This window comes from Zonotrichia albicollis, chromosome 2 (assembly GCF_047830755.1).
Source record: "Zonotrichia albicollis isolate bZonAlb1 chromosome 2, bZonAlb1.hap1, whole genome shotgun sequence".
NCBI lineage: Eukaryota > Metazoa > Chordata > Aves > Passeriformes > Passerellidae > Zonotrichia > Zonotrichia albicollis.
Window position 1 is genome coordinate 94,350,353 of NC_133820.1, and position 18,650 is coordinate 94,369,002.

General features: G+C 34.8%; 1 protein-coding gene across 1 annotated transcript in view; it reads right to left on the reverse strand.

The window, feature by feature from the left end:
* Nucleotides 1-18,650, reverse strand: part of NALF1 (NALCN channel auxiliary factor 1) — a 433,072-nt gene that overhangs the window by 240,400 nt on the left and 174,022 nt on the right. The window lies entirely within an intron of this gene.

The following is an 18,650-nucleotide window of genomic DNA, read 5'->3' on the forward strand; positions in this document are numbered from 1 at the left end:
TTATTATGGTTGGAAAACATAAACCTCAGTTTGGCACTATGGTGGCTTATGTTTGAGATTTCTCAGTGATATTGCTCTTCAAAGCCAAGCCAGTGAGCTCAGTTTTTAGTCTGGCAGAGAAGAGGGTACGGTATGGCGGGCCAGCTTGTACCATCGTGCCCTCTTCCTGCTAGGTGAGAAAAATAACATGTTTCTGCAACCCATTTTGGGAAAAAACTTTTCAGTGAGAGAATTTGGTGTGTGACTTACAGAACTGAATTCTGCCCTCTTGTGTGAGTGTAAAATAAGCACCAGAATTTAAGTGACATCCTATTTACCTCCTAGACTGATTCTGTGAACATACTGTGCAGAGGTAAAATGTGAAATGCAAATTGATCGGCCTAAGTGCTCATACAACATATTGATTATTACAAATACTCCCAAGTTTATATATATATCTGTTAAAAGTAGGTTTCAGGACTATATAAAATTTCTACTGGACCTTTCTCACTACTATCACTACTATTCCTTTGTAATCCCACCTGCTGTATTTATGGAGTGATGCTCATGTAAAGGTTATCACAATGTGTTTTCACAAAGCATTTTGGAGGACAGACCATTGGGCTGGATGCTGCCTTCAAAAATGTACAAGTTCAAAACTGCAGAATAGGATCCCTCTTTTCTAAACCTGTGCTAATATGGCTTTGAAACTACAAATACATCTGCAGTGGCTCTATTTTTCCTATCTATAAAGCACAGAGGGTCCAACAGTTAGATATTCTGTTGTTAGATAGTAGTTGTTCTAATAAACTGGACAACTGAGTGTACTGCAATTTCCTATTCATAGAAAACAGGGAAAATAGATAAAGTAATCAAAAGGGATAAAAAGGTATGGTGTTCTGAACTTGTTGCTGGATTTTTCTGAAGCAACAATCTGTGTAGTGCTTTATTGCAGGCTTGCAATAGCACTTCTTGTTCATTATCTGACATTATCTGACAGATGTAATATCTACATGCAGATCTTTCTGGAAGGTAAATAAAGTTCAGAAATCTAGTCAGATTTCACTCTAGATGAGAATGAAACAATTAGGTAATTCACTTAATTAAGTACTACATATTTGTGAAACAAAATTGATTTTGTAGTGTACGTATATCAAGAGAGGTACTTAATAGTAATTAATCATCTATCATCTTTGCCAGGACTTCAATTGTCAACCACAATTATGCATAAATTCTTCTCATTAAGACAGATTTAATCATACAAATCCAACTTAACTTTTAAGTATGGCAGGGCCACCAGACAGTACAGTGCAATAGAATTATATCTGCAGCTCTGTGAATTCACTATTCCTGCACTGACTGGGAGGTAAAACCATTTGTGCTCAGAAGTGCACTACACTTGTTGCCATCTACTTTGACCTGGCTGGTAAAGTACACAAAGTTGCATTCTCCACATAAATAAGTAATTTAAAATTTTTCTGCACAACACTGTATCTCTCCTGTAAGACTACATACTAAAGCGTAAAAGGCTACATGTATTCTTATATCCACATTAAAAAAAAAATCTATGTCAAAACACTAATTAGGATAAAGTTTATATTTTATAAAGAAATGAGTCTGAACAACTGCTGATAAATTCTGATAATTATGGGAAATGTGTTTAAAAATCATACATAGTCCTTTAAAAATGTCCAATTAACTGGGAAAAAATAACAGAAAGGTTCAGTAACTGCCATATCTCACTTTCAAAATGTTCATTAAAGTTTTCAAATGAGGAGGAGTGTTGATATTTATTTGACTCTTTTAGGTAGAAAAAAATTACTTTAAAATTTTATAAAATTACTGGAACTTAGTCTGTGTAGTCAGACAGAAGTTCATATGCACCTAAGAATTTGAGTAACTAATTTACTTATTTCCACTGCTGGCTTTGCTCTGAAGTTTCAGCTGCATTTCTACAACTGAACCAAAAGGTGGCACCAGGAATTTCTCGAAAATATCTATAAATTTAACACATTCTGTGACTGTAAATTAGATTCCAGGTGATCAGTAGCAAAACTAACAGCTAGGTATAAATAATAATAACTAAAGGAAGTATTTGGAGTATGAAGGAAGCATAGAAGGAAAAGAAAGAAAATTTAAACCCCTAACTAACAAGGGCTGTGAAGCTCAAACCCAGATGGCATAAGAAAAGACAACCTGATCAGAGACGGACAGAACAGGTTTACAAGAACTGAATTGTGGCACTAGGAACACAATAATATAGAGTAGAAAGGAAAATTATAAACGTGGCATGCATTTCTGTGACAAAATTGCTCTTCCCTTCAGAAGATAAGTTCCCTAGAATGTGACTCAAGCTTGACTTTCGTATTTAAAGCACCCTAAATAAATTTTTTTTTGAAAATAAGTGAATATATGAACATTTGACCTGTATGCAAAAATTTAAATTGCACCAAATGTAAAGGAAAATGAGGGTCTGAAAGGACAGCACAGAAAATGTGAAATGCATTCAAAAGGTGACAAAGTGTACCTGTGACCCAGGGAGGGATACACAGACATCAGTCATATGGCATCCTGACCCACAAAGACCTGCCATAGCTTTTGCAAAATTTATAAAGCATGAGAGAAGGTGTTGCCATGCCAGGACACAAAAAGGAAAAAAACAGAAAGTGAGTATTTCTAAGAAAAGGGAAATAGTACTAAAAGGAATTTACTGCTGAATCCAATCTAGATTTATACCACTTAGTCAAGTACTAGACCACATTATAAAAACCAGATATTCCAAACCACACACACACACTCCAGTGGTTACTAACATATCCTTTCTTCCTCTCCTCACTATCATGAAGAATTCCTGTAGGGAGACTATCACTCACTAGAGAAATATTCACCCAAAAGATCGCCAAAATATTGTTTCCAATATTTTCTTAAAATTTAAAAATAAATAAAAAATGTGAAGGAAATTAATTAAGTATACTATATCAATCTAAAATAATAATTAATCTCAAAATGCTTTACAAAACAGTAGATGACATATCAAAGAAAGTTTACTAGAAAACAAAGCCTTTCAAACAAGTGTAAGAATGTTTTCCTAAATAGGCAAGTGGTTTTTTTTAAATAAGAGTGGAATGTACAGATATTTAGACATTTTTTGAAACTCAAATACTTGAACTTAATCCAAAAATTTATACTTATTTAAATCTGAAATAAAAATGGTTTGCTCCTAAATTTTATCTAAACATAAAGCTACATGACTATGTGCATTTTGGAGGGAACATAGGGCTATCCAATAACAGACTTCATGAGAGAAAAAAAACAGATATAGAGAGCCAGGATTTTGCAAGTATACCAACCTTCATAGTTCTGATAATTGTAAATATCTAAGTGAAACACTCTAACACTCTGCCAATACTTATAGGGGTCCTGAAGATAAAACTGAATGGTGGGGAGGAGAAAGAAATCACTTCAGCTTTTAAAATTGTCTTATTAAAAAGAAAGTTAGAGACAGATGTTATTAACATCTGTCACAGATATAATATAAAGGTTTCTAGAAAATAATTAGAAATATTCATTCCATCACTTGAATATTTGCTTTGCATTAAAGAAATTTGAAAGGAATTTAGTAAAAAAAATCTTAATCAACTTTTCCATTGTGAATGTGGTAAATTGAAAGGACCACTTTTACTCAAAAATTTGAAAAATCAATGGCAGCAATGTAAATTCTGGAACTGAGGAAGCATCTGTCATACTTAAATAAAATGAAACAAGTTGCAGTAGGACAACAAGGTTGAGATCGACTACATTAAGAAATTAAAATTTTATTTTTTAAAAGCAATTTCAGTTTAAGGAAAGAAAATAATTTTTAAAATTTTCAAACAACCCACCTTTGTCATTCAGAGAAGGTAAACCACTAAAATCAGTAAAGAGTTTGAAAACTCTTTAGTATGTCATGCTTGAATAAATTTGTTAAGGGATTGCATTAAATGAATGAAATTTATTTTAAAAAAATAGAGTTTCTGTTTCTCCTTCCTATTTTACAGACTCCAGAGGAAGAACAACCCAGAGTGCTACTGTTCACTCACCCCTATGGCTGTGCAAATAATTAATTTTTCAGTTCACTAACCTCTTGCAAGAGTAGGGGTAAGAGAAAATAAAAGTCAGAAAGGTAAAAATATTCTTTCAAGTGAGATGGAAAAAAACCTTTTACTGGGATTTCTTTAATAAATGGAAAGAAAGAAATCTTTTGAGCCATCTTTAGTCTGAATTTTGTCATCTTTATAGATAGAAGTCTTCTTTGAAAGCAAACAACTTATTTATTTTTTACTAAAATAGCAAAAGAATGTATTTTAAAGCTTCTCTTTTCTTTCCATGTAAGGTCCTAAATTAGATCATAAAAAGGACTCTATTCAGTCTGCTATCACAGAGTTAAGTTGCTGAACAATTTCAGTAAAATCATACCAGTATCATATGAACTTGGCACAAATATCCATGTAGAGGCCTATAGGCAGCCCAAAACATGTGCTAATCAAAATTTTGTCTTAATTTTTAATTTTTTAAGGTCTTTGTTTGTTTGTTGTATGTTTTTTTGTCCTAGAAAACTGCTACAAACTGGTTTCTGCTGGTGAGAGGCTGCCACTTTTATCTAACAGGGTAACACATTGCAGAAATTTCCCTTTCCTCTGGCTGAAACACCTTACCCACCCCTCATAGGACAAATATGAGGTTTAAAAATATAAGAGACATGATGCATTGCCTGACCATTTCTGTCATGCTCTTCCACAATCCTAACGAGCATTCAGTGCTGGTTGTCCACATGCTTTGAGATATTTTTTAAATCTTAATCTTTATGATAAATTAATATTTAAGGTGAATAGATACCTAAAATTATTTCTGAATTTGTTGAATGTATTCCCACTGGTAGACACTGAGGAGGAAATCCACATAAATATGGATTTCACCATTTAAGCTTAAGTGTAGTTTCAGTTCTCTTCAGTTGTAACAGCCAAGGTCAGAACAGGGCACTGCTCTTTTCTGGGCATGACAAATACTTTCCTCCATCCCAAAGAAACTGTTCAAATAGAATTTATCACTTGAGACGGAGCATTTATAAACTAAAAAATCTTCATCTTTTCCTACCTTACTTTGCTTTTGAGAGGAAGTTTGCTTAATTTTTGCTGTTTAACTTTACTTAAAGGGTTCAATCCCCAGAAATGAAGGAAGTTGTCTGGGTTGAACCAAGTAGAGAGATAAAGTCATTGCTAGCTATCTCTAAGCAAAGTTATAGCAGCCCTGGTGAAATAGCCCAGGTGCGTATATAAAATCAGGTATAATAGCAAGGCAGACCCCTCATAACAGGAGGAAACCCCTGCACAGCGCTTTATCCCTAGCAGGAAGACTAATCTAAATAACAAAAGCATAGATTCAATTTCCCTTATATTTGCCTTGTAGAAAGTACTTCCATTAACAACTCATCCATTCAGAACTGCAGAGCCCCACCAGTATGAGCACATTAATTTAGGGAAAGAAATACAGAACTTAATTGCTTGAGAAATGCCACGGTAATGAAATGCTAGATTATTGAAAGTTCAGCCAAACTAGCCTAAGCAGATCTCAGCAGATGGTAAGGAAAGAAAAAAGTCATGCAAGGGCAGATTGGAAAATCCAAGATGCTACAAGCTGGAAAAGATATCCATGATAGCAAAAGTCAAACAACAATTTAACTATACAAGATACGCGCACACACATACACACACATGCACACACACACACACACACACACACACACATCTCTCTCTCTCTTTATATATATATATATATATATATATGTATGTAGGCACTCAGGGATCAGTGCAAAGCACAAATAGAATTGCCTCCATCTAAATACCTTCCTTGGCATGTTACATCAATATACAAAGCATTTTATCAGCTTGGAACTCAGTGCTCATCCATGCAGCTACAGTCTCTGCCCTGCAGCAGGACTAATTTTCTTGGCTTCCCTGCTATGTGGCATGGATAGACTGTTCCCATTGAAGGAAAAAAATCAAGGAAAAGCATTCTCTATTCCAAAAGACCTCCCTAATGGAAGAATTTTAAGAATTTTTCTTTTTTGGTCTAAAAAATTTGTTTTCCAATTTAGTGTAAAAAATGTAATTTTAAAACATGGCAATCTTTGACATATACATAAGGATTGTTCTGTCTATTAGGAGAAGAGTGATTTTTGCCTGTGCCTTTAGAATAATAGCCCTAAGAGTAGAAAGTTTTCATCAGGTCTCTGGCCTGGAGTTCAGATTTACTACAGCCTCAGACAAATAAAAGGTTCACCCTTATCCTTAAGTCCTTCCAACCCATCTTGCTGAAGCCTTTCTTCTGGATTCTGACTTTGCAGACTGCATCTCCATTAGCAACCAATGTGGTGCCATAGCAATGATCCCTAGGGCAGCAGAGTTGGTGCAGGGTCCCTGATCACTTCACTGCACATGATTCAGGGGACATTTACTGGTGAATAGCTCTGGCAAGGTCTTGTAAACAGAGCATTCGTTAACACCCAGAGTGCATTAAGATACATTAAGACAACCTTTGTTGATGGTTAATTTTACTTGAAAGGAGTCCACTGTGAGACCAGAAAACCAACCAGCAAGCACTGGGAGATTCCTTCCAAGGAGCCGGTCTGACCTGAACAAAACCCCCAATATTGGCAGACTGCAGAGTATCACCACAACGGGCCATGAACAATCTGGGAGTGCACAGGCTGAGAGGATGAAAACAAATGCAAAAGGCTCTGTCTCAGGAGAGCAGGGAATGAGCATTTTGTTGTTCGGATGAAGAACTGAACTAAAGGGACCAGAGGCAGTATGATCTGGGTCGAAAAGGATGTTAAAGACCACCTCCTTCCTGCCCCCCTTCCACGGGCAGGGACATCTTTCACTACATCAGGTTGCTCTATCTGTCAGTCATGTTAAAACATAAATTAATAACCCACTGGTCAATAGATTAGAAGCTAGAGCTCTTACTGCTTCACACGGTACAAAAAAAAAAAAAAAGAAAAATCGGCAGTTACTGTCCTCAAACACACCATTAACTAGGCACCAGCAGGCCTAACAGAAGAGTAGTTATGTCCAACTACAGTGCGCTCCTTTTGAGTCCAGCCCTCATTTATTGAAAAAGTATTGAAAGGTAGTAGGTAAAAAACCAAAATAAATCTTAGCTCATTTTTTCTGCAATTGCCACTGCTTTTGTGTTTAAAGTATGGGGGAAAAAAGAAAACAAACAAACAAAGAAACAAAACCCAAATAAACAAAAAAACACAACAAAAAAATCCCACAAAAACAACAACACAAAAAACCCCCAAAAGCATCAACAAAAACCAACCCAAAATCAAACAGACAAAAATATTGCTTTGCTCTTCTACCTAGGGGTTTTTACTTGCCTGGTTACGTGAAGCAAGAGTATGTTATTTTCTAAATGCTTCTAGATTAGGACACCATCATTTATGAGCTCAAAAAAAGAGCTAGAAATCTTTTGGAAAGTTGTGATTTTATGATTTAATTTTATTCTTTCTGTTACACTTGGTGCACATTGATTATAATTACAGTTTACAGTTCATCAAAATAGCAGTGTTCCCATACATAAGAGAAGACAACATCTTTTCTGTCATATATGGATGCTAGATTCACAAACACTCACTTAACAGAGTTTTTACGGACCTTTATTTTTAAAGTTTCTGGAGTGCTTTAAAAATTTTTATCTACCTTAGCTCAAACAGGTAATTAGCAATTCTGTATTTTATTACTATTGCATGCAAAATTTAGGTCTGCTTACTTATATTTACATTAAGACAAGTGCTTCCTCAAATTTGATTCCATTTTCTGAATTCACAGCATTTCATTGCATTTGAAGAGTGCATATCTGAAAGAGAAAAAGTTCCTGAGTTTTCTACAGTTTTAGAAGCAGGATAGTTCTTAAAAGTGAGGAAATAACCCAGAACAAAATGAAGTGAGACAACAGCACTGACTTAAATCACAGTTATTCAGAAACTTAGTTACATAAGGCAGGTACAGGTCTGCTGAGTTCACCATAGCTACATGCCCTTGCACTGCTTTGGGATGCTGTTGGGATTATTAAACACACCTCACCCCTCCTCCTTCCTGGTTCTGCATTTTGCCCTTGCTACTTGAAAACAGACTTTTAGAAATGCTTTGCATTCCAATGTCTATTTAGTGACAGTTGATCTATTTTAACAAACTTTTCAAACACTGTTTCCGGATCTCTATTTTTATTTTTAATAAGGCTATGTAAAAACCAAGTATAAATAAAGCCCTAATACAATAGTGCTACATAAACACATGTGTTTTGCTCAGAACAAGAACTCTGGAGAGATAATTAACTCAAATTGCAGGGGTTTTGTCCAAATGCTTGCAGTTACTGACAATTTCCCCACTTTTAACTCCCTTATAATTATAAATGGTCTACATGCCAGATCACTTTGCCATTTTTCTATTGGCTAGCAAGAAATAAAAGCTCAAGCTGTAGTCTGCCTTTTTTATTGTGCCTTTTTTATTCTATATTGTGTCATCTCCATGGTTGCTATTAAAATGAGAAGAAAGGATAAATCTAACCTTAAATTCCCTCCAATTGATATGTTGCTAATTTGTAAATCCCACTGAGGGTCACTGACAGCAATGACGGTCACTAATAACTGCACTCTCATGCCTTAATAAAACATACCAATTCCTTTTACACAACAGCCATTATTTCCACATCTGAATACCCCTTCATAATGACAGTGAACCTTTTTTATAAGCTTTTCTTTTTTAAAATAGTTTTATTATTACATAACCATTGATGTAATTTTCAGGACATTATTTTTTCTTTTCCATGCACCTAACCACCATTGTTATGCTAGTGGTATCCCTAGAACATGGCCTGAAGTGTTTGCTCATCGAATTTGATGGTCTTGCAAAATAAGAGGAGTTTTTGCTGCATTTTTTTGTTGTTGTTTATTTGCTTGTTTGTGAAGTTTTTTTTGGTAAGAGATATATTTGTTCAAGTTAAGGCTGTGCAGTAGCTATCAGTCTGAAAGACAACAATATTATTCATCTTGTCAGCAAACTGAGCTTCTTGTTTTTAGGTTTTGGATTTGTTGCAGGAAATGCTTCTGTTGGGTTGAATATAGCTTCTTGGTAGAAGTATATTTCATCTGAGCAGAATCCTAGGATTCATGTTGTTTTTACATGTGTAACAAATGGATATAAAAATGTGTTTTATTTTTGAGGAAGTCATTAAGTTTCCCATGACAGCAGCATGAGCATTAAATAGCTATCATTGACTATCAAAATAAAGAAAAGGCAAAACCATCTACTCTGGACACTGTTGCCCCTTCTCCTGTATTTTACATGACAGTTGATATGTAAAAGCTCCAATGATGAAAACTTTCTATTTTCCCTTCTCTCAAGAAACAAAGAGGGTTATTCTAGAGAACAGATTGGTCTATGAATATAGGTTGATTCTAATAATGATGAACTGCCAGTATTCCATGTAAGCCACATATTCAAGTATGTAACACACTTTGAGGACCAATTTTCCATTGCCCTGTGGTGTTGTCTCTTTTTAATGAGCACAGAGGGCCAAAGGAATCACTTTTACAACACTGTTCGCACTTCAAAGGTCATGATCAGATTCCATATAGGCAGACTAATATCAAAATTGTTTCACAAAATATCTTAAAATGAACCTTTTAAAAAGTAAAGGTACAGTAATAATAAATGGTTTTCTTCTGTCACAGAATTACTCAAATAAAATGTTTTGAGAAAAAGAAACAGGACAGACGAACACATATTTGAAAGACTCAAATTATAAGTGTTTTGTGTTTTTCTATTGACTCAAGCAATATCCATAAAATTAATTTTTCTTTTACCTCATGGAACTGATTATATTGCAGCCAACCTCCAAATTTTATGCATCAGTACACATTCCTAAACAAGCTTTTTGTATTTGTGTAATATAATTATAGTGCATACTAATGCAACATAGTTATTACAACAAGCAAACAACAAAAATCCCCACCCCACTTCTACTTTGCATCCATGCAGACCTAAAGCCTGAATAACTAGTCTGGCATCTTTGATACAACAAAACTCTTGCTGACATTAATTGAGCTTGCACACCACTCTCCCTAAAGTAGCCTCATTTCCTTTGAATAGATTTTGGCTTTGTTTTTCTGGATTCTAAAAGTATTTTGGTAATTTTAAATTATACTATGTGTTTAATCACCTCTCAGTTGAGTAGTCACCACTCAGGCAAAGGTTCCATCAATATGAAAAAGGTTACAAGCTCTGACTGTAATTAAAGGCCATAAAAATATATCCAAGCTATAAATTTGTAAATTATGGGCTCATAAAATTTAAGAACTATTTCTAACTCAGTCTAGTTACATTTCAATACAAGGATTAAAAAAAAAGCTTTAATCTTATCGTAAGATGTGTGATATTAATGAAATATTCTTTATTTATCCAAAGGATTTACTGTAACCTCCCATCATCTTCTGCACCCTCAACCTACTTGCTGGTGGGGTGGAGTGAAAAGCAGAAAGGGCCTTGGCTTGTACAAGCACTGTTTAACAATGTCTAAAAGACAGCAATTTGTGCTGTATTTTCAGCACAAATCCAAAACAGAACACCCTGCAAGCTACTGTGAAGAAAATTAACCAGCACATGGACTTATCCCATATATATAGAAGCTATTTTACTTTTATACTATGCCATTTTCTAGGCTTGCTATTAAGAAAATAATTTTAAAAACCCCAAACGAAAAACAACAAAAAAACCCCTCAAACTCCCCAAAAAAACAAAACAAAACAAACAAATAAACAAAAAGGAAAACAAAAACAAAACAAAAAGAAAAGAATCCAAAACCCTAAAGTTATCTTCGATAATAAAAAGTATATACATATTATACATAATACTCATACATACACATACAGAAAACCTCCTTAGAAACAATTATTGTAAGTCAATGAGAAATGCCCACATTATGATATTTACTTTTTCATAATAGCCAGAAAAATCCATTTTACCTAAGACTGAGACTCTAATGAGCTACATTGCTACTTGAAAGTTTATGGCTTGCACTGGTTAAAGGATCTTTTGGTGGTAGTTGTATGTAGGGAAAATACTTAACTCTTGGCCTTGCTCCCATTTTCCTTCACAGTGAAATCTATGGCACTATGAACCTCTAGAAGAAAAGTGGAAATCTAGAGGTCCTTCTCATACACTTCTGAACACGAAAGAAAAATAAAAACAACAAAACAACAGGAATTTTAGGAAGTGAAATACTGATCTTAGTCAGCAAAGCAACATTGATAGAATTAGTTTAGGGGTCCTGTTAACTGCAGCAAAGTTATTCCCTCCCTAAATTAAGATAGGAAATTATTAAATGCAAAAACATTGTCCAAACAAAATGAGTGAAGGAAAGATAAATGTTAGGGGAGGAGTAACAAGACAAGCTTCTAAAAGGTCAGCAGGAGAGATAACAGGAAGAGAACAAGTCAGTGAATGGTATGTTTGATTTTGTGTCAGTAGACATGGAAGGAGTGTTGTATGATTTTTTTCTATGACTGCAGGGAGAAAACCCTGTGAGACGTGCGTGATATTTTCTGTGACTGTAGGGAGAAAACCCACTGAGAAGTGCTCTATGATCTTTTCTATGACTGAAGGGAGAAAGCACAGTGAGGAACATAAATGAAAGGAAGAAAAGAGTTCCAGGATGAAAACGCACAAAAAATGCCAGGAGAGGGTAGTTTCCATCCTAAAACATGGACATGAATAAATACTAATCTTTTTATGTGCATATATGTAAACTCCCCTCATACATTATATTATATTTAATATATAGCATACTGCATATCATATATATAAATATACACACACTTATATCTAATTAGTAAATATACCCTGTCTCCTTCAGAAAGTAGCTTAGAATAGTAAACAGGTAAATTAGAGTTTGTTGTAGTAGATAGGATGGTGTAAGTCTTAAAGATATTGTCAGTGAGTTTGAACTTTTTCTGGACTATGACAAGAATATTTGAAATCCTTAAGAATACTAATACAACAGTATTGTCATCAAAAAGCTCCACTTCTGAAGAAATACTTCCACAGTATGGTACAAACTTTGGCCAATATGCCATTTCTCAGAATCTGTCCCTTGGTTCCCCTCCCCTTGTTTAGCCTCAATTGTGTTTTTAGATTTCTTAGGTTTCTTTACCTTCTCCTCTTGGGAAAGGAAACCAAAAAAACCCAAAAAACCCCTGAAACTGTGGTAGCTGATTCTGGCTGTAGTAAAACCTATTGAGAAGAGAACTGACCTGCTGCTGAACTCAGATAACAAGCAGCTTATGCCTACCCCAGATAGCTCATGGCCTTTGGAGAAAGGAGACAGACAGAGGCAGTTGCAATGGCAGCTGCATTGGCTATTCTTCTGTCTTCTCTTCACGAAATGAACACATAAACCAGCCCAAAATCCAGAGGCATCAGGAATATGCAGGATGGTAGTGAGATTTCAAAAAGCAGTGAGGAAGACAATAAAATAAGATTTTAGCTTACCACCTTGTATTTAAATTAATTATGCTGACCTCTTTCCTTCCATGTTTTTTCCATTGCATCCATTGTCAAAATTATTTCAAGTAAATGCACTCTACTGGCATAGATATATCTAAGCCTACTCTCATTTCTCATGAGAGAAGGAATGGAGATGTGTCCCTTAGTGGATGGGAAGGCAGTAGTTTCGGGGTCTTAAGCATAATGAGCAAAAAATCCTGCCTTCCAATGTATTTTCAGAAACATCTAAGCATGAAATAACACTTTCCCCTATGTGGAGCTGCTGGAGTTTTGTAAAAAACACATCACACTAGTAAGTGTCAGGTTAAATCTGATTTCTAAGCAGATGATTTATCTATGATGTACTTTATCAAGCAGAGGTAGAACCCAGATTTCTTGTCTACATTACATTCTTTCTAAGATTTTAGGAAAACAAGTCAGTGAAAGAGGGGTGTTAGTTGAACGGCAAAAACACAATAAATGACTGGGGTATACAAAAATGTCTCTGGACCTGAAGGGGCTGTGCAGAAAGAGTGACTTTGGGATAGGAAAAATACAAAAAAGTATGGAACAGGTGTCTTAAGCACAAGCTCTGTTCTTTGGAAATAAATTATATATCTAAGACCAAATATCAAACATTTTAACAGTAATTCACAATAAGAACTGTAGAAGATTCAGTCATAAAAAGGAAGAACTAAAAGAATTTCTAAGAAATGTTTGGGGTTGGATATTTTTGTCTTGCAAAAATATTTTAAGAGGCAATACAGTGAGATTAAGTACTTTCTCTGCAGTTACCCAACGCAATTTTGGGGAAAATGTAGTAGAATTTTATATCAAATACTAGTGAAAAAAGCTCCAGTTCAAGAAATTCCCTGTATTATTTAGTTATGTTTTAGCTACTCAATTAAAAATTGGTCATCTACTTAGCAGTAACCCTGAATTTATTTAAAAACTCAGGTAGGCACACAAATATATTTTTTTACAATAACTTTTAAAAAAAATTCTGAATTTGATAAAGTGGATATAAAATTTAAGACTTCTTTTAAATAATGAGGCAGAGAACTTTTCTTATTACAAATTGGGTAATCTTTGCTGCAGCTTAAGGAAAATGTGACCTCATTTTTATTTATGATATGAAAATCCCAGGTATATGATATTTGAGGAGCAGAGAGATTATTCAGAAGCTGAAGACTGGGTAAAAATAAGTACATAATAGTTAAATGGTTAATATAATATGTTAACAAATTTGGGAGTTAAAATGGTACTGAATTAATGATTTAAGACTGGTCTTATGATGAATACTGATATTTCTGTTAATAATTAGTTCATTTTATTTATTTGGTGTACAGCTGCCTACAAAAAATCTAATTTCAAATCAAATGAGTTTAGCTTTTTAGGTTTATGTTTACTCAAGCCCTTTGCTTGTCTTCTGGAACTGTAATTTAGAACACAAATACATTTGTGCTTAATTCTTTAAGGCTAAGAGCCTTCTCCACTGTATTATGCTTGAGCCACAAGACAAGAGTCCAACTGTCTGGTTTCAGCACCTGAATTAGAAGATCTCTCTCTAGCAGGAGCCTGCTGGAGTCTACTACTGGAACTAGAAGATGATAGTGATCTGGTATTACAAAAATAAGAAGCAGGGGAGACACTGAAAAACTCCCAACTTTTAAAAATTTAAACCAGTAAGGACACACATTCACATTCACTTGAACCTTCTCTTTCCAGAACTAAACCAAGGAAGTTTGGGATCATCACATACAAACAATACCTATAAGCTTATTCATTAAGCTGTAATCTGCTGTTCCAACTTGCTGTGTCACAGTGACCTGAGATGGAGTAAGTAGCACAGATTCCATACTCCACTCTCTATTAGATATGAAATCTCCCCAAAACCCATTGAGATAAAAAGGTCCTACATTCCTTTCAAATATGGAGATATAGACTGGGAGCACAGCTAAGGCCAAGTAATATTTTAGCATGAGACGGAGCTAGAGCAGAGGTTTTTCCTTCAGCTGTAAAAGAGATGTGAAGGAAGAGAAGCAGTTAATGGGAGACCATGAACCATTTGTCTGTTCTGCTGAAGAGAGCAGACAGATAGATAACTTGTCTCTACAGCACAGAGCTTGTACTTGTCTAAATTTTCAATTTTTTTTAGCCATTCTAACCAAGGAAGGAAGAAGAACCATGCCATAAGGAAAAACACATCTCTTTTGAATTAATGAATTTTTCATAATTAAAATGTGCTAATCGCCAAATAACCAGGGACATTATTTAAATAATTACTATAGAATTATGAAACAGAGGTTATTGAAAATGAACACTTAGCTGCTAAAATTAATTCTACAGCGTTTATGTTTCCTGAATTAACAAAATGTATTTCTTCCATTTGGTTTTCAGTATCCATTTACAGATATGGAATGAGGCCATTCACGCTTTATTTATGCTCAATTAAGTACATGCTAACAAAGAAGAGATGCCACTCTGCCTTTAAAAATGGTAGCAAACAAGGAGGGGTTTAGAGGAATTTAAGAAATGTTTCAGTCAAAATTTTATGCACATCTCATACATAGCACAGAATTGAAACATTTTGCCTACAGAACTAAAGGCATTGATCAATACAACCTGCCCAGGTTTCCCATTTCAGAGGCTTTCTCACAGGCTGGAAGCTGACATGTGGTCAGTAGATATTTATTCCAATGCTACCACCTAGATGTCTAAGGAACTTTTAGGCTGGATGAGGAACTAAGTTCTCAAACAAAAGATGGCAATACAACCACATTATTCTGAAACAAAAATAGCCAGACACACCTTTTTGCATAAAAAAAAAAAATAGAAAATTGAAAGCTAGTGACAGAGTGCCTCTAAATACTACAGATGTTTTAAGTCAGAGACTGTACTTACCAAACTATAGGAAAAAGACTTCTGACCATAAGGAATTTACCATCTATAGAAGAGACATTAGGCAGAGACTTAACAAGAGATAAAAACCCTTTAAAAAGAATGCTGCTCACATTTTAGATAGACACGAAAATAGTCCATGTAAGGAATTTAATTGGTGGGAAGAATGACAAAATATAGTTAAAACTTAATTTTTGGGGTATTTTCCAACTTACAGATCAACTTTTGCTTCAGCACAGTTTCAATGTATTTTCCAATTTCCATTTTCACAAAAATCTAGGTCTCCCAAGCCATACCAACAACAGTGAGTTACATCTTACATTTTAAGGGAGTTCAATTTGCCTGGATGGCTGGTAAGAGTTAGTGAATATAAATACACCTTTCTTCATTATATATATTACTTTTTTTTTTTTCTTAATAATTTTAGACCATTGATTGCAAGCTTTAATGCATAAGTTGTGCAGGGAACTTAGCCAGCTTCAACTGCAAAATAAAAGAAATGTAGATTTGATTCTGAGCTAATGTTAAGCTACAGTTGTCACTATATATGTCCTACATAAATGCCATCTATTTCACTTCCCTCCCTTAGCTCTTAAGAGGTAGTACTGTAAGTATATTTGTCATTTATAGAAACACCTGCTAGAATTTTTACTCCCTTGTGGACATTGTGCTCAGTTAGCCATAGAAAACTTGGTTTCAATATTTAAATATTAAATACTCTGTTTTACTGTTTGACACTAATAGAATCATTTATCTAGAAACTAAGGAGCTGGTTAAGACAGATACTGAAAACACTGGATTATGAGTCACACACCAGACATATATTAGGAGTTACTTATTCCAGTTTCTTTTCAAGCTGATGATTTCTAGATTTCTAGTGATTCAGTGTGTAGGCTTACCAGCAATGTAACTCAAGACCAGGTGTCTTCCCTCAATTAAAAAATGCCTATTTTTTACCTACGCTATAAATTCAACTAAGAAGTGTATTTGCATATATATATATCTATATATATATATATATCTATATATATGTGTAAGTACTATTGTTAAGCTGCACACACTTATTGTAATCTGTATGGGTTTATTTAGCTTTTTTTATTGTGGAGGAGTGACACTGAACTCATTCATCTGCAGTAAGATGAAGGTTGGCTATGGAAACATCTCACAACTTGTGCATTTGACCTTCTATCAAAGGGCTTCTAAAGAAATAACCATGAAATCATTCACAATATATTTTGATATTTAGTCGGTTGATAAACAGACAGAGGTGAACTCTCCACATATTCTCAATTTCCAGCATGTTTCAATTACATTGCTATCAAAAAGATACCACCTATAAAGAAAATAACAAGAATATGACAAGAGAGAATAAACTGAAATATACTAATAAAATCTTCTAGCAATCCCTCAAAGATTCATGATAGTACTTCCTTTTCTACAGATGTATGCATATGTCTTTTTTCCCATTTCTAAACATTTTCTGAAATCAAAGGGTCTATAATTTTTCAAAACATATTGGGGCTTTTCAGTAAAACTTGGGCAGAACATAAAGAAAACAACCAAAACAGCAGAAAAGAAATATCCTTTACTGAGCTAATTACTATGCTTTATACAACCAAATGAGGTCTGAAATTTTCTAATTACATAGTGAATATATGAATATTTCCTCTGGCATATGGGATTTAAGGAGTGAGTTTGAGAAGATATGAAGGGAAATGAGGACCTTGACAGATCAAGGATGAAACCATTTTGATTCCATTACAATAATTTCTCAGCTGCTGTCTGATTAAAATGAAAGAGAATACTCAGGCTTCTTTTTTATTATCATAATACTTACTATGACACTTATTAGGAAATCTTATAATGAAGGTCTGGACTTTGTGTGATGAATTACTAATTTACTAGTTAATTACTATTATTTTTTTTTTTTTTCAGAATTTAGCCCGAATCAGGCAAACTTGGTTAGCCAGTAAAACTGCCATTTTTGCTGCAAGAAGCTGGAAGCTATTTAATATATAAAGCAAAGCTTTTTCTTAAAACTTTATGTGAGAGGTTAAAATCATGAAACTCCAGATAAAAAAAAAAACAAACTCATTCAGAGCATCAGGGGGGAAGGGAATTTGAGGTATGTGTGCCTATTTCCCCAGAGTGTCTAGAGTTTCTTGATAACTTTTAGTTATTTAGTGGTGTTCACCTATCACGGCTCAAGCATCCCTTGGGATAGGAGGACTTGGGTGCTGGTTTGCATATGCAGGGAAAAGCAGGGCCAAGTTCTGGTCCTTACTGAGCAGCAGAACCTGTTTAATTCCTTGACTGCCACAGGCACTTTGGGGATCAGCCTCTTCTCCCAAAAAAACAGTGACAGGACAAGGGGGCCTAGCCTCAGGCTGTGCCAGGGGAGGCTCAGGTTAAACACCAGGAAGAATTTCATCACTGAAAGGGTTGGTAAACATTGGAATAGGCTCTCAGGGAGGTGATGGAGTCAGCATTCCTAGAAATGTTAAAGTGCACTTAGTCACTTGGGTTTAGTTGGCCTGGTGGTGTTTGGTCAAAGCTGGAACTCAGCATCCTGGAGTTCTTTTCCAACCTTAATGGTTCTTTGAATCTATGATTCTAATTATGCTTTTTCCTGACAATTGCTCTTCCTTACTCTTCCTAATGTTTCCATTGGTTCTGCAGGGTAAGATAAAGCACCTTCACATTTCCCTTTACTTCCCTCCCACCAATAAACATAATTTCCTAGCAGCAAGTTAGATCAAATATTTTAATTGCTTATTCACAATGTAATAAATCATTCACATGCATGAACATGTTAAAAAGAAAAATAAAACAACAATATTTTCTGAGGATTGATGAAAGTAATCAAGATGCTTTTTCACTTTCTTCATGAAAAGATTAATTATACTTCTAATATACTCAGGTATAAAAAGCAGAACAACAACAAGATATTATCTTCATGGCCTCCTGCATGATTTCATGTGTCTACATTGATCTGATTTTCCAAAGTTGACAGGGATGTGAAAGAACAGGAAAGGAGAGAAAATTGGCTGTGCACATATATAAAGTAAGCCTGGCTTACTTTTCTTCCTGTATAGCAATGTTTCTCAGCTCTAGCTTATGCCATGAAGCACTATGGAGTCTCCCATCTTGCTAGGCAGCTCAACACAAGGCACATTTCTCTAC